The following is a 14,216-nucleotide window of genomic DNA, read 5'->3' on the forward strand; positions in this document are numbered from 1 at the left end:
ATTTCATCCTATTTACTTAGACCATTTCTCCAGTTTGTCCAGATCATTTTGCATTTTAATCCTATTTTCCAAAGCACTTGCAACCCCTCCCAGCTGGGTGTCGTCCACAAACTTTATAAGTGTACTCTCTACGCCATTATCTAAATAATTGATGAAGATATTGAACAGAACTGGACCCAGAACTGATCCCTGCAGGACCCCACTCGTTATGCCCTTCCAACATGACTGTGAACCACTGATAACTACTCTCTGAGAACAATTTTCCAACCAGTCATGCACCCAGTTATGCACTTGTCCCTGATCTTCCAGTACTCACTCTTCAGCCTCTAAATAGAGCCCTGTGCAGATACAAAAATGTGGATCTGCATCTGCCAGGATTAAACCGTGATCCAACCCATGATCTGCTAGCCATTTTTTACCTCTGTCCACATCCATACCTGCAGCAGCGAGCCGTCTGGAGGGGGGAAGGGAGCAGAGATTGAGTGGAGGCAGTCGGGGTCTTGCAGGGAAGAGTCAGCGTGAGGGCAGGGACTGGGGCTAAGGAGCAGCACAGGGGTGGGGGTCTCGAGGAGAAAGGGCGGTGTGGAGAGGGGGGCCATACCGCTGGATGGCCCCAATTCTGATCTGCCACCCAGCCACTGGCTGCTGGCTCCCAGCACACTGCACCCCCTTTGCTGCCCAAGCTGGACGCCACAGGATAGGCACTGCCATGAGACATGGTGCTGGAGCCCAGCCGCTGCTACTCAACATGTATCTGTCAGGTACAGAGCCTACTGCCCCGGAGGACAGGGGGGCAGGACAGGGCCCAGGAGGCCCCCAGGCCGCCCCACTTGGAGCCCCCTCCCACAGCACGTGTGGGCCTGCTCTCCCTCCAGGGACCCAGCCTGAGAGGATGGGGATGGGCTCCTAGGTCTTTTCACCCGCTCGTGCTTCCTGCTTTTCTCCTGGCTCACTGACTTTCATCCCTCCACTCCCTGAGCCATCAGCCAGGCAGCCCGGCTCCTTGGCACTTCACAGTCTCTCCATCCCCCATCAGGCACCGACTCTCTCCCTTCCCCCCTTTCTCTCGCTTCCTCTCTCACTCTCCCTTCTCGCCACTCCCAGTCCGGGTGGCAGACTTTGTATGCCTATATAAAGTGCTCCGGGCTCTGTCAGAAATCAGATTTCCTTTTTCCTGTATGCATTTCCTGGCTTCATAGCCCCAGCGGGGAAGGAAGCGCCCACCGCCGCCACGAATGGGGCTGGGGACCGGGCTGTGCTTCTTAGCTGCCCAGCAGGCGAACCGGGAAGAGGCAAAGCGCCTCCAAAGTTGTTTGGGACTTGGGCAGGCACGACTCAGCTTGGGTCGGCCCCGTCAAATGCGTCTCTGTCTCCCCTTCAGATCCATAGAGCCCTGCGCAGTTGTATCTGCATCCGCTACACTATCTGCAAATATGGACCACAGATATCCACAGATTTGCAGGGCTCTACCTCTAAATATGCTCCCTGCACTGATCATCTGCCTGGAAAATTTCAGAGCTACCTGCTTTTTAGCTATCTGCTGGTACACACAGTCATTCCTGGTGCTTTTGCTGAAGTCCACAGTTTTACTGGACTTGCACCAGAGATTCATCAAAATCTGGCTGTGCTCCCATGACCAAGAAGCAGCTTGCTCTGCAAAAGGCTTTGATCAGCTGAATCAGTTGCAGTTTCCATTGCAAACCCAAGAGTCTCTCTGATAGTATGCTTGCAGATCAGTGATGAGAAGAGAGTGGGTTAACGCTGACCGGAGCCACTGCTGTTCGCCAAGGAGGGGAGGGGGGTTTCCATTTTCAATAGAGTGGATTACAGATTGTTGGAATTGAGAAGACTAAGGAAGTTGTCTCATGGAATTGTGGGATATGTCATTTCCGGATGACTCCAGGGACCTGAGTCAAGCTGGACTGTGTCTACACTGCAGAGCAATAGGGCTCAGATCCACGGTCCTGGCTTGACTCACACTTGCATATGTGCAGACTCCTTGGCTGCTCCAGCCTGGGAGCACCCATGGAAAATACTGCAGGTGCTTAGCACTCACCGGCAAATACTGGACATACAACTTCGGAATCAATGTGCAATCTTACCTACCTGAACACCTGCTCCATTTTTTTTCTGATCCTGACACAAAGAAGCCAGATAACCCAATCAGATTTTTTTTACTTTTCCAGTTACTTATGTCAGGCTGTAGAGATTTATCATGGGAAAGGACAGGCCTCTTCCCAGGGAAGTTATGAATGAACACATGCATACTTTAGATGTAAAGCAGGTATCTATACAAACTATTTGTTCTGTGACTCTAAATATTTAATAATCTATCAATAAGGTCCCATTGTTTCCTTGTGCTCCCTCATCTCTTTGTCTCTATCCACCTATTGTCTAATGCTTAGACTGTAAACCCTTTGGGGTAGCCGCTGCCTTTTTGTGCTGTATTCGTTCAGTATCTAGAATAGCATGGTCCTGGTCCACGAGTGGGCTAAATGCTACTGCAATAAAAATAATAATAAATTACATCTAATCAGGGGATATATTTCCCCCCCCACACACACACTTTTTCAGTTTAGATGTTCATTTGCTAACTAAAGATATGCACGCAGTCTGATGCCAACTAAAGTCAATGGAAGTTTTGCCATTGGCTTTAGTGTGAGTAGGTTCAGGCCCATTTTTGACATACTATTTATAGTACAGCTGTTTACATCTCTCAGACCTTTGGGTTGTATCTGCCCTTCAACCCCAGGAATTTCACAAATAAATCTCAGAGTTAGGTAACAGGACTTGTAACTCAGTTCTAAATAAGGGCATAGGAGGCATAAGGAACCTATGTAATAGTTTAGTGCGTGGGAAAGCATGAAGATGAGGCCATTGGCACAACATGCTTTCTTGTCCCTTCCTTACCATGGGAAAGGAGTGACCTCATTTAAATCTCATTCCCACTTATATATAAATCGATCTTGCAGCGAATATGGAATCTCAGCCATTTTTAGCATCTGCTCCTTCACCCTAACCTCCTTATACTGTAAATTCTTCCAGATCCTCCATAAAATTATAAAGAACTCTAAAAGACAATGGAGCCTGACTTATGCTGTCGCTCATGGGTCCTGGAAAAATTGCTCCTTAATAGAGGCATAAAACTGAATATTTATACTGGAAGCTTCCAGCATATCTTAAAGCAGTTGCTTAGGATAAATGATATGTTGTTGGAGATGATCCTGAATGCAGAGTTTCACATATATCTAAATTAAAGTTGGGTTTTTCAAAGAAGACTAAGGGAAGTAGGCACCCACTTCCCATTGAGAGCTGGGCCCCACCTGAAAATCCCACCCTAAAATCGTACCTTTTATCTTAAAGCCAGGGGTGACAGTAACTTAAGGGACTTACCAGTAATCAGTGCGGCCAGGGCCCTGAGCAAGGGGGAGGGGGGGCTCAACCAGAAGGCGTGGGGCCTCGGGTGGAAGGGGCAGGGCTGGGGCCAGACTCTCCCAGCCAGCCCTTCAGCACTGCCCAGCCCGTGCTGCCGGGCCTACGGTGGCGATTTAAAGGGCACAGGGCTCCCAGCTGCCACTGCCACTAGCGCCATCCCGGGGCTCTGGCTGTGATTTAAAGGGCCAGAGTCCCAGGCTCTTTAAATCGCCACCAGAGTCCCAGGGCTCCCGGCCGCCGCTACCGCTACCTCAGGGCTCCAGCAGCAAATTAAAGGGTCCAGGGCTCCAGTTGCTGGTGCAGTAGCAGCAGCGGCAGCCAGGAGCCTCAGGCCCTTTAAATTGCCACCGGATCCCCGGGGGTAGTGGCAGCGGCCAGGAGCCCCAGGGCTCTGGTGGAGATTTCAAGGGCCTAGGGCTCCAGCCGCTGGTGTGGTAGTGGGGGCCAGGATCCCCGGGACCTTTAAATCAGTGGCCTTGCCTACATCAAGGGTAGGCACTGAGGGTAAAGGCACTAGCCAAGGGCTTATTGTAGGCACCACACTTCCTTCCTGTTTTCATGTGAGAGAGGGATGGCTTAGGCAACTAACTCCTGGAAAGGGTTCACAGCTGAGAATCCCAAGCGAAGATAGGCAACTATCAGTGAAGGGCGGTGCTTAGGCTTTCCATTCTCCTTAGCATTTCCTACTGACTAGTTTAGGTTACTCCCTGGTCGAAGTAACTGCCTTCTATGAATCCTTTTTTGGGCTCCTACCTCCTGTTTGGGGCCTAATTCAGAGCTGTGAATTCCACTAGGCAGCAGGGTACCTAAAAGCTAGAGGCTGCAATGCTGAGCATTGCAACATCAATGCCCCCTTTGTGACGCTAGCCCTGAGTGACCCAACTTTGCACTGATGTTAATGGGTGCTGAGAGTGCTCAACATCTTGCAGTGCCCAGCCCACCGGAAGCTTTCCCATACCTTCTAATTCAATTGGATCGTGTTAGGACAGAGGTAAAGGGATATTTAATGAATTCCCCATCTCATCTATATACATGCATACTTTATATTCTGCCCTCACCCCTGTCATAGCGAGCATACCATAATATCCTCAACTCCAGAATGGCACTAAATTCTCTCAGATGATGGAATAGATTTATGGAACATATTTATAGTTACCAGTTAATCAATATGGAGCAGCATGGAGAACAGAGCTCTGTCAGCCCCCTGGCTCTAAAGATACAAGCCCTAGCCCTTGAGCTAAAAGGCCTCCCTGAGATGTTAATAGTAGAAATGGTTATGGTTACTATATAGGCCAAACAGCAGAAACGGATATAACCACTAATGAATGAGGACTCCATCCCATCCCTTCCTTGATAACTGAAAAAACAAAGGCTCAGATTCCCAAGGTACTTAGGTACCATCCACCAGACTTAGGTGTCTCAGTATGGTTTTAGGTGCCACTGTGATCACCAAAATTCCTGCTTGGCTGTCTCCTCTGACTAACTCATGTGCAGGGCCTGATCTGGCAGGAGTTGTATCATGATCAGTGGAACTGGAGTCAGAGGGCCAATGTTCCCTAGAGTAGTTGTTATTGACAGGCGGACACCAGGGGAATAGGGAATGTGGGGACTTAGCCTTGAAGCAATTCAGCCATATGGACAGAGCAGTCCACAGGGTTTAATAAAGTTTCATTTGTTCAACTCAACCTGCACTCAGTTTTGCACTTTTGTGACTGAAACAGGCATGCTCAGAGGCTTCCCAACTCAACACAAAAATGTTGGGAGAAGCGGCACTCGCTTGTAACCTTTAGCCCATTGGTTAGCATACTCACCTGTGATGTGGGAGACCACCACTGCAAGTCCCCGCTCTGGCTGATGGGGAAAGAGAATTTGAACAGAGGTTTCCCATTTCTCAGATGAGTTTCTAGTGAGAAATAGTGTCTTGCTATTTCTTTGTCCCAATGAATATTTAATTAAAGTGGAACAATAGCAATAGGAAAGACTGAGGGAGCCCCACATCAAAATATCCCATATCCCAGTGGTTAGAGCACTCACCTGAGAGGCAGCAGAGCTGTGTTCAAATCCCTGCTCTTCAACAGGCAGATGGGGAACTTGAATGGGTGGTCTTGGAAAACATAATCCCAACTATACATATAAAATGATGGGGTCTAAGTTAGCTGTTACCGCTCAAGAGAGAGATCTTGGAGTCATTGTGGATAGTTCTCTGAAAACATCCACTCAATGTTTAGGGGCAGTCAAAAAAGCGAACAGAATGTTGGGAATCATTAAGAAAGGGATAGATAATAAGACAGAAAATACATTGCCCCTATATAAATCCATGGTATGCCCACATCTTGAAAACTACATGCAGATGTGGTCTCCCCATCTCAAAAAAGACATAGTGGAATTGGAAAAGGTTCAGAAAAGGGCAACAACAATTATTAGGAGTATGGAACAGCTTCCACATGAGGAGAGATTAATAAGACTGGGACTTTTCAGCTTGGAAAAGAGACAACTAAGGGGGGATATGACAGAGGTCTATAAAATTATGACTGGTGTGGAGAAAGTAAACAGGGAAGTGTTATTTATTCATTCTCATACCACGAGAACTGGGGGTCACCAAATGACACTAATAGGCAGCAGGTTTAAAACAAACAAAAGGAAGTATTTCTTCACAAACACACAGTCAACCTGTGGAACTCTTTGCCAGAGGATGTTGTGAAGATCAAGACTATAACAGAATTCAAAAAAGAACTAGATTAATTCATGGAGGATAGGTTAGGGTGACCATATTTCCCTATACTGAATATGGAACACCTTGTAAAATTGCTCATATTCAACAGCAATCAATCAGCACCATGCAGTAGCCCCACCAACATGCTATAAAAACTCCAGAGCCCAGCAGGGAAAGGGGAGTCTTAGGTGTCTGTGGGGTGTGGCCTCTAGCATAGGTGTAATATGACTTCTATTTTGAGGGCAGGGGTCAGCAGGGCTCAAACCAACTCCACATGGCGGGTCCGCGGAGGTAGTGCCACCTGCACCCCCTGACTCACCTCAGAACGCCACCCAGCCTGTCTGGGTTGTGACAGGAGGGAGGCACAACCAAAAATTATAACTCAAAGTGGGGGGGGCCTTCAGCTCAAAAAGTTTGAAAACATCCCAGGGTGCAGGGAAGGGGGTAGCTGGGGGCTATGTGTGAGCAGGGGGCAGCTCAGGGTGCAGAGAGGGGAGTCGCTAGGGGCTGTGTGCAGGGAGGGGGGTAGCTCAGGGTGAAGTGAGGGGGTAGCTCAGGGCTGTTTCGGGACAGGGGATAGCTCCGGGTGCAGGGAGGGGGGTAACTAGGGGTTGTATATGGGCAGGGGGTAGCTCAGGGTGAAGTGAGGGGGTAGCAAGGGGCTGTTTGGGGGCAGGGGATAGCTCCGGGTGCAGGGAAGGGGGTAGCTAGGGGCTGTGTGCAGACAGGGAGGTAGCTAGGGGCTGTGTATGGGCCGGGGGTAGCTCAGAGTGCAGGGAGGGGGGTAGCTAGGGGCTGTGTGCAGACACGGAGGTAGCTAGGGGCTGTGTGTGGGCAGGGAGTACCTCAGGGTGCAGGGACGGGGGTAGCTAGGGGCTGTGTGCAGACTGTGCAGACAGAGAGGTAGCTAGGGGCTGTGTGTGGGCAGGGGGTAATTCAGGGTGAAGTGAGGGGGGTTGCTCAGGGTGCAGGGAGGGGGTAGCTAGGGGCTGTGTGCGGACGGGGGTAGCTCAAGGTACAGGGAGCAATCCCGGGTCCCTGAGGGCTCTGCCAGCCCTACCCCTATGGCTCTTACCAGCTGCGGCTGTGTGAGAAAAGGGGGCTGGGAGCTGAGGAGCAGCCAGCAGGAGAGGAGGGAACACCATGGCTGCCTGCTCCATGGCACCAGCCAGAGGAGCAGCTGCCCCGCACTGCCCGGATCCCGCTTCCCACCAGCGAACTGGCCAGAGGGCAGAGAGAAAAGGGAGGGGGGGTGGAGCTGCCCGCGGGATACCCCTTTACGTGCGCTGCAGGTGGGGGTGGCAACATTCCCGGTGCCCCCCAACTCTGCCCCATGGAGAGCACCGGGGATCCAAGATTCAGCCCCGTGGCTCCTGCCTTCAGCCTCACGTAGGTCGCCAGGGCTCAGGCATTCAGCCCTGCGGCTCCGGCTGCAGCCCCGCGGCGGGCGCTAGGAATCAGGGCTTCAGTGTCCCTCCCCCCGCGGCTCTGGCTGCAGCCCCGTGGAGGGTGCCTGGGATTGAGCTTGCAGCCCCACGGGGGGCGCTGGGGCTCAGGCGCTGGGTTGGGCTCAGGCGCTGCATCGGTGCAGACCCCACCTGAGAACCCCTGTTTAAGTTTTCACATGGCAAGAGGTGGCACACGCCCCTCGCCCCTCACATGCGGGGCTGCCTCTCATCCTACCTGACCTGCCATCTTCCTGCCTCGCCACCACCTGCTCGCACTCACTCGCCAGCCACGAACAAGACAAGGCTGAGCCTGCGCTGACTGGCCAGCAGGGGGAGCAGAAAATAGGGGACAATGTGTCCATTTTAAAAAAAAAAAAAGGCGGGACACCTGCAATAGGGCTTAAATACGGGACTGTCCCGTTAAAAACGAGAAGGATGGTCACCCTAGGATAGGTCCACAAATGGCTATTAGCCAGGATGGGCAGGGATGGTGTTCCTAACCTCTGTTTGCCAGAAGCTGGGAATGGGCAACAGGGGATGGATCACTTGATGATTACCTGTTCATTCCCTCTGGGGCACCTGGCGCTGGCCACTGTCGGAAGACAGGATACTGGGCTAGATGGACCTTTGGTCTGACCCAGTATGGCCGCTCTTATGTTCTCCCACATCTTGAGGAAATGACCTAACCACTGGACTAAAGGTTATAAGGTAAGTCCTCCTCCTCTCCCTAAGCCAGCTGTTTTGTGTGGCAACCTCTGAGCACACCTACAGGATCAGGCCCTACATGTGATTTAGGTGGAGGAGGCTCCTGGATCAAAAACAGACTTAGGCACCTATGTCTGTGAGAGGGACAAGGCTTGGCACACACACCTCTCTCATCAGCATCTGCCATTGATTTGATTAGGCCAGAAGCCCTCTAGTGTTCTGGTTTTGGGGCTCACCTTCTAACATGCCTCTCTCTCCACATTGATTTTTTAGAGAGCCTAGGCATCTAACTCAGACTTTGTGGAGGTTTTGTGGATCACTGTGTTGTTGTTCCTGTGATCTTCCAGCTGACTAAAAGTTAGTCTGAATTTCGTAAAACTTAAGTCCCTTTTGTGGATCCTGGCCAAAGTGATTGGATTTTATACTGGCTGCTAATTGAGCAACTTGATATGTACATATTATAATAATAATAATGCTGTGCAAGTATATAGTAGCTCACATCTTCAGGGTGCTTTATAAACATTAAATAATTAATCCTTGCAACATCTCAGTGGGATATGTAGGTATGCGTTCCAATCCCCATTTTCCAGAAACAGAAATTGAGATGCAAAGAGGTCGAGTAACTTAGCCGAGGTCATACAATAAATCATTGGCAGAGCTAGGGCTAGAACTTGGGAGCTCCTATTATCCTTTTCCATTTGGGCTAAATCTGCCCAACCATGCTGCCTTTCCTTTTTTTAAATGAAACTCATAATCTTGAAGACATTTTAATGATAAATAAGTGCCAGGCTCTACAGCACTGTCTCAGAGTTAGATTTGCCTGGAACCATCAAGGATTAATATGTGTAACTCCCATGTACCTTCAGATTAAAACAGATGCCCTTGCAACTAACTGGTGTTTATTGATGTACGTTTTGTGAAGGCTCAGATTCAAGGAATTTCTTGGAATGATATATAGTCGTTTTTAAATTTGTTACAATATTTTCAGAGAATCAATTTTCCAATAAAATGAATAAAAGATTCCTTGTAATTTCTTTCGACAAACTTATGCCAAAAAAGTAAACACAAAAATTGAGTTTAGCATTTAGAAAGAAGTATTGATTGTCATCACTCAGCTCACCTTTATAGCAGGTTCATTTATATACCAGTTTAATGACAAACATATGCATGGTGTATGTTCTAATTACAGATGTCAGCTAGTATTTAATTAGTTAATTAAGAATTCAGAATATGTGTTATCCTTAATAGTGACATATAATTAGTGAGCATCATGTTTTAGCTACTCCTTTAGTGATGGCAGTATGACTGTGAGCTTTATTGGTAAAAATAAAACAATTTATATGTATGTGCTTATAGATGACAATTTTAGGATGAAAAGACACTGACACATAATCAAATGTATAGACGAAAGGACTAATGCTGCATCATAAGGGAGGTTGAACTGCCCAGTGGTTAGAACAAAGGAGAGGAAACTATGAGGATCATAGGTTTCAAACTGAGCTGAGACAATGACTCAGTGTGGGCTTGACCCTGTACTACTTATTTATTTTCAATGGGGCAAGATCAGGCCCCATGTGACTGTGCGCAACTTAATGGACCTCTTCATGCCCGTCAACCAATCTGAGGAACTGGGTGAAAATCAGGGGCTTGATCCTGCTGCCCTTGAACTTAGTCAACCAGAGTTTTATCGTTGACAATATGACATCAGTGGGAGCAGCAGGGTTGCCCATAAAAGTAGATGCAGGGCTCCCAAACAAAACAAATCTCACTGACGCACACCTATGTGCAAGCCCTGTCATGCATCCTGGCAGTCTTGTGAAGTTCTAGTACCTCCCACTGCCAATGGGGGACACGTGTCTGCTCTGCAAGCTTTCAGTCAGTTTCCCTGCTGCCTGTCTCTGTTCCTGGCCCCCTTCACTGCCCAGATAAGTAGCCAGTGGGAGTGAGGATGGAGTGGCAGTCAGAGACTGGCCTGGAGAAAGAGGGGAGGGAGCTGAATATGTCAAGACAGACATACTATTTAAAAGGGGAAAAAAAAAAAACCTACTTATACTATGTTTATGGCCTGTATTTTGGAGGACGCTAGACTATAGGATCATAGCCATCCATTCTGGCCTTAAACTCTGTGAATCTGTGCTGAAGTTGTGACACAGACCAACACCAAGTAAAATGATCAAACATAAGACAGACACTAGGATCCATTGTTACCTCTCCTTGTTTTATTTTGTGAATTAATTCCACATGAACCGTGCCAAATGATTAAATCCTTTCTTTATTCACAAAGTGGGTCTAGCATGGGAAATGAGAGAGCAAGCTTCCCTGCCACTGTAACTTACCGACTATACTCCAGCCCTGAGGTGGAGGGACCGCCCCTCTGGGTGAAAGGTTAGTTCAGTTTCCAGGGGTCAGCCAATCCTTGGCATCTTTGCTGTGTCCAGCACCAAAGATGCAAATCAACTAATGCTGGGATTGTTTTAAGAGAAACGGATAATAATTTTGCCTTCTGTTAAACTGCTTGAAAAGAGAATTTATTTGTTAAAGAGAATACAGTTCCCAACATTTAAATAATTTAAAAACCCCATATATTATACTGAATGTAAATCTAGTAAAACTAATATAAACTGATAATGTGGCTGTTTTGGTTTCTGCTTATTGTTTAGTGTGGGCAGGGAAAGAGAGAGGAAGCCAGCAGATTCTGAGCCCCTACAGATATAGATTTATACATTAAAAAGAACAGCAGTACTTATGGCACCTTAGAGACTAACAAATTTATTGGAGCATAAGCTTTCGTGGGCTACACAAAAGCTTATGCTCTAATAAATTTGTTAGTCTCTAAGGTGCCACAAGTACTCCTGTTCTTTTTACGGATACAGACTAACACGGCTGCTATTCTGAAACCTATATTTATACATTGTTGGGAAAAGATTGTGATTTTTTTTATGCCCTGCTATACGCTTTTATTTTCCCTATTGTAAAAAATATTTTTTGGCATTGAAACTGGAGATGGATATTTATTACAGATAGTGTGGGAGGGTGATATATTGGAACTTATACAGTAGTTAGTATTCTTCTTAGAAGGTATGACATGGTTTGCAGACCCCAGGCTTACCTCTAATTATAGCAGGACACCACAACTTATGGCCCTCAAAGCAGGGCTTGCCAGAGACTGGGTCCATGATGAGAAAGTGGCTGGGCCAAGCTGGTGGGAGTTACCTAATCCCCCAAGAAACTACCAAAAGTTGTGTAGCCTGGGGAATCTAGCAGACTGCCGCAGTCAGTTCTAGGATCTGGAGACTGTGGAAGTAAAAGCCCTTTTCATGGTTCATTCTGACCAGGCAAAACTGATCTTTCCAGTATTGCCAACCCCAAGCATTCAAAAACCATGAATCAGGCCACAAAAATAATGACTGGATTAAAAATGAGCATTTTAACTAGCAATAATGTTGGGCTCTCTTCATTCGGCTTCCAGTTATTGAGCCTCTGGTGTTCATATTTTCAAGTTTTTCTCTGCAACCGGGAGATCTAGAAACTTTTTTTAAATGACAGATGAGAGTCTCTCATAATCATATGACTTCAAATGTGGGGGCTTGCAGAAAAACACCAGCTATTGGACTCACGATTAAACCACACAAGTTGGCAAAGCTGTCTTTCTATTTCAAGGATTTGCCTTGGATACAGGCAAACCTTCCTGAGTTGTTCTGAGTTTATGCTTTTATTGGGAAAGACCTCCTTTGGACTGCGTTCAGGAAATGGCCTTGAAAGCTTCTCCTCCTCCCCACCACTAATTTATCACAAGGTAGTGGGAGTGAATCCTGGTTCCAGGAGTAATTTTCTTCACCAGTCCCTGTGGTCCTGGCTCCAACTCACCTGCTGTGTTATGGAAAAAAATTTGTTTTGCATGTGAATTAAAAGTAATATTAAAAGGGACATCACCCACTCCAGCTCTGCCACTACAGAGCTCACAAGTTTTTGTCACTTTACCCACATTGGATAATATCTAATGTAAAAAAACCTTTGTAGTCAAAAATTAAACTCCTAGTTAGAAAGGGGATGTCTAGATTTCGGTGCCAACACTCTACCTGCTTCATCTTGTTTTCATTTTTTTATATTTTTACTGTTTAAACTGGTCAGGTTACAACTTGTGATACACTGCGGCAGAGGCGAATTCAAATTTTAAATCAGTTATTTTTATGTAACAAAATTCCAGCTTGGAATTTCCCTAATAACTGTCTTGGGCAAAGAATGTTTTTTAAGGAAGCATGTGTCGGTAGTTTCAAACAGTCTCTTTAGTCTCTTAAAAGTAGAAACTGAAAGAATTTAAGCAGGATTTTTCCCATTTGTAGTACATTACTTCATGTTCTGTCAGTAGTCCTATTAACTTTAATGTGATTACACACAGTGCATGAAATTAAGTAAACATGTAGATCTTTGCAGGATCAGGGCCTTAGATTGTAAATTATTTTGGGGCCAGGACTGTCTCATTATGTGTTTTTACATAGCCTAGCAAAATGGGACTCGGGGTGCTACAGTAATATAAATAATAATAGAGCACTGGCCACTCTTCATTTTCAGATTTTAGTCATAGAGAATAGGAAGAGCTGTATAAATATTAGCTATGGGAAATATACTTTTCTTTACATCTGGTTTAAACCACCAAAACATTCTGCATCCGGATAAAAATTAATCGTTTACTTGGGTGTGTTTACTACTGCCTCCAAAGCTAATTCCAGTTTTCAAAACTGCTAATTCTGTGGACAGCATTAAAAGGCATTAAAGCCAACTGTTCATCAAGTGACTGTTGCCTTGCCCCTATTACGCCCCCCAAATCTGCCTTTGTGTAATACAGGCCAGATTAATTTTGACAAAGGTGCCAGAGGTAATTATAATATTCATGTATTCGATAGGTGTTGTTCAAGGACTAAATCTTGCACCTCTGGCTAGTCACAAAAATCCTTTCAAGACTCAGCCTTGCTCTCATTTCTCCAGTATTGTGTACATTGTTTGCTGTTTGAATACTTCCTCCTTTCTAAAAATGCACATACATTATTATATTACTACTTTCATAGCTTAGTGCTGGGGCTTTCTAAATTTTCCCAGTTGTTTAATGGGAGAATGAAATTTCTTTGAGCTGTACTGCTGATCCCAAACAACACCCTCATGACTCACCCTCTCTTATTATGACAATGAGAGATTGTGTTGCTCAGTTACCAAAACAAATGTATCTGTACATATACAGAGTGGTGCAGCAAAGTTCCCAACCAAAAACTAGTTAGCCGCAGCTGTACTGTAAGTGGGGAGAGTTACAGTTTGATATTACAGTGATGTTAATAATTAATATCTCTTCCCTTAGTTCAATGACCTCTCTATATTCAACTGAGAGAAGGAAAGGGAGTTTGACTGATGCAAAGCCTGTTGCAGTAGACTTTAATTTAAACACTTTAATGTACAGATCTTCAGACCTTTAAACTTAACCTGCAAAAAATATAAAGTCACCCAGGTAAGAAAGCATAGCTTATCTGCTATGACTCTATGTACAGTTTCTCCCTGGCAATGCACCTGCTCTTCTGAACCAGCTGCAAAATAAATGGCAAGCTTCCTGCATAGTAATACAGATTGCTCTTTGTTGTATTCAGTATCTCTGGTGTCACAGTTTCTGTAAAACATTAGAGGATTTTTTTTTTTAAATTAAAGCAAAGGCTGACTTTACATGTTCCAGCCACCTGAATGTCTGATGAGGTGAACAGATTGGGATTTTGAGGCACAAGGGAATAGAAACAACTAATGAATTCTTCTCCAGGAGAGGCTGGTGGTGTCTTTGGTAAATGCCCGGTGCTACTTGGGTGTTGTCTTTGGAAAAAGGGTGTGGTGGTATCATGAAGAACAACAGTCTCAGTGATTGTTTGGCAGCATTAGAC

At 46.2% G+C, this 14,216-nt stretch overlaps 2 long non-coding RNA genes across 2 annotated transcripts in view; one reads left to right on the forward strand and one right to left on the reverse strand.

Moving 5' to 3' along the window:
- Positions 1-7,906, reverse strand: part of LOC311519009 — a 46,241-nt gene extending 38,335 nt beyond the window's left edge. The window contains exons 1-2 of the long non-coding RNA XR_014711177.1: positions 7,832-7,906; positions 5,470-5,559 (exon numbers count right to left, since the gene is read on the reverse strand). This is a non-coding gene — a long non-coding RNA (uncharacterized lncRNA). The remainder of the gene's footprint in view (positions 1-5,469; positions 5,560-7,831) is intronic.
- The window catches only part of LOC311519010, a 67,168-nt gene that overhangs the window by 33,181 nt on the left and 19,771 nt on the right, over positions 1-14,216 (forward strand). The gene's annotated exons all lie outside the window — the stretch shown is intronic.

This window comes from Lepidochelys olivacea (genome assembly GCF_965140295.1).
Source record: "Lepidochelys olivacea isolate rLepOli2 genome assembly, chromosome: 3".
Taxonomy (NCBI): domain Eukaryota; kingdom Metazoa; phylum Chordata; order Testudines; family Cheloniidae; genus Lepidochelys; species Lepidochelys olivacea.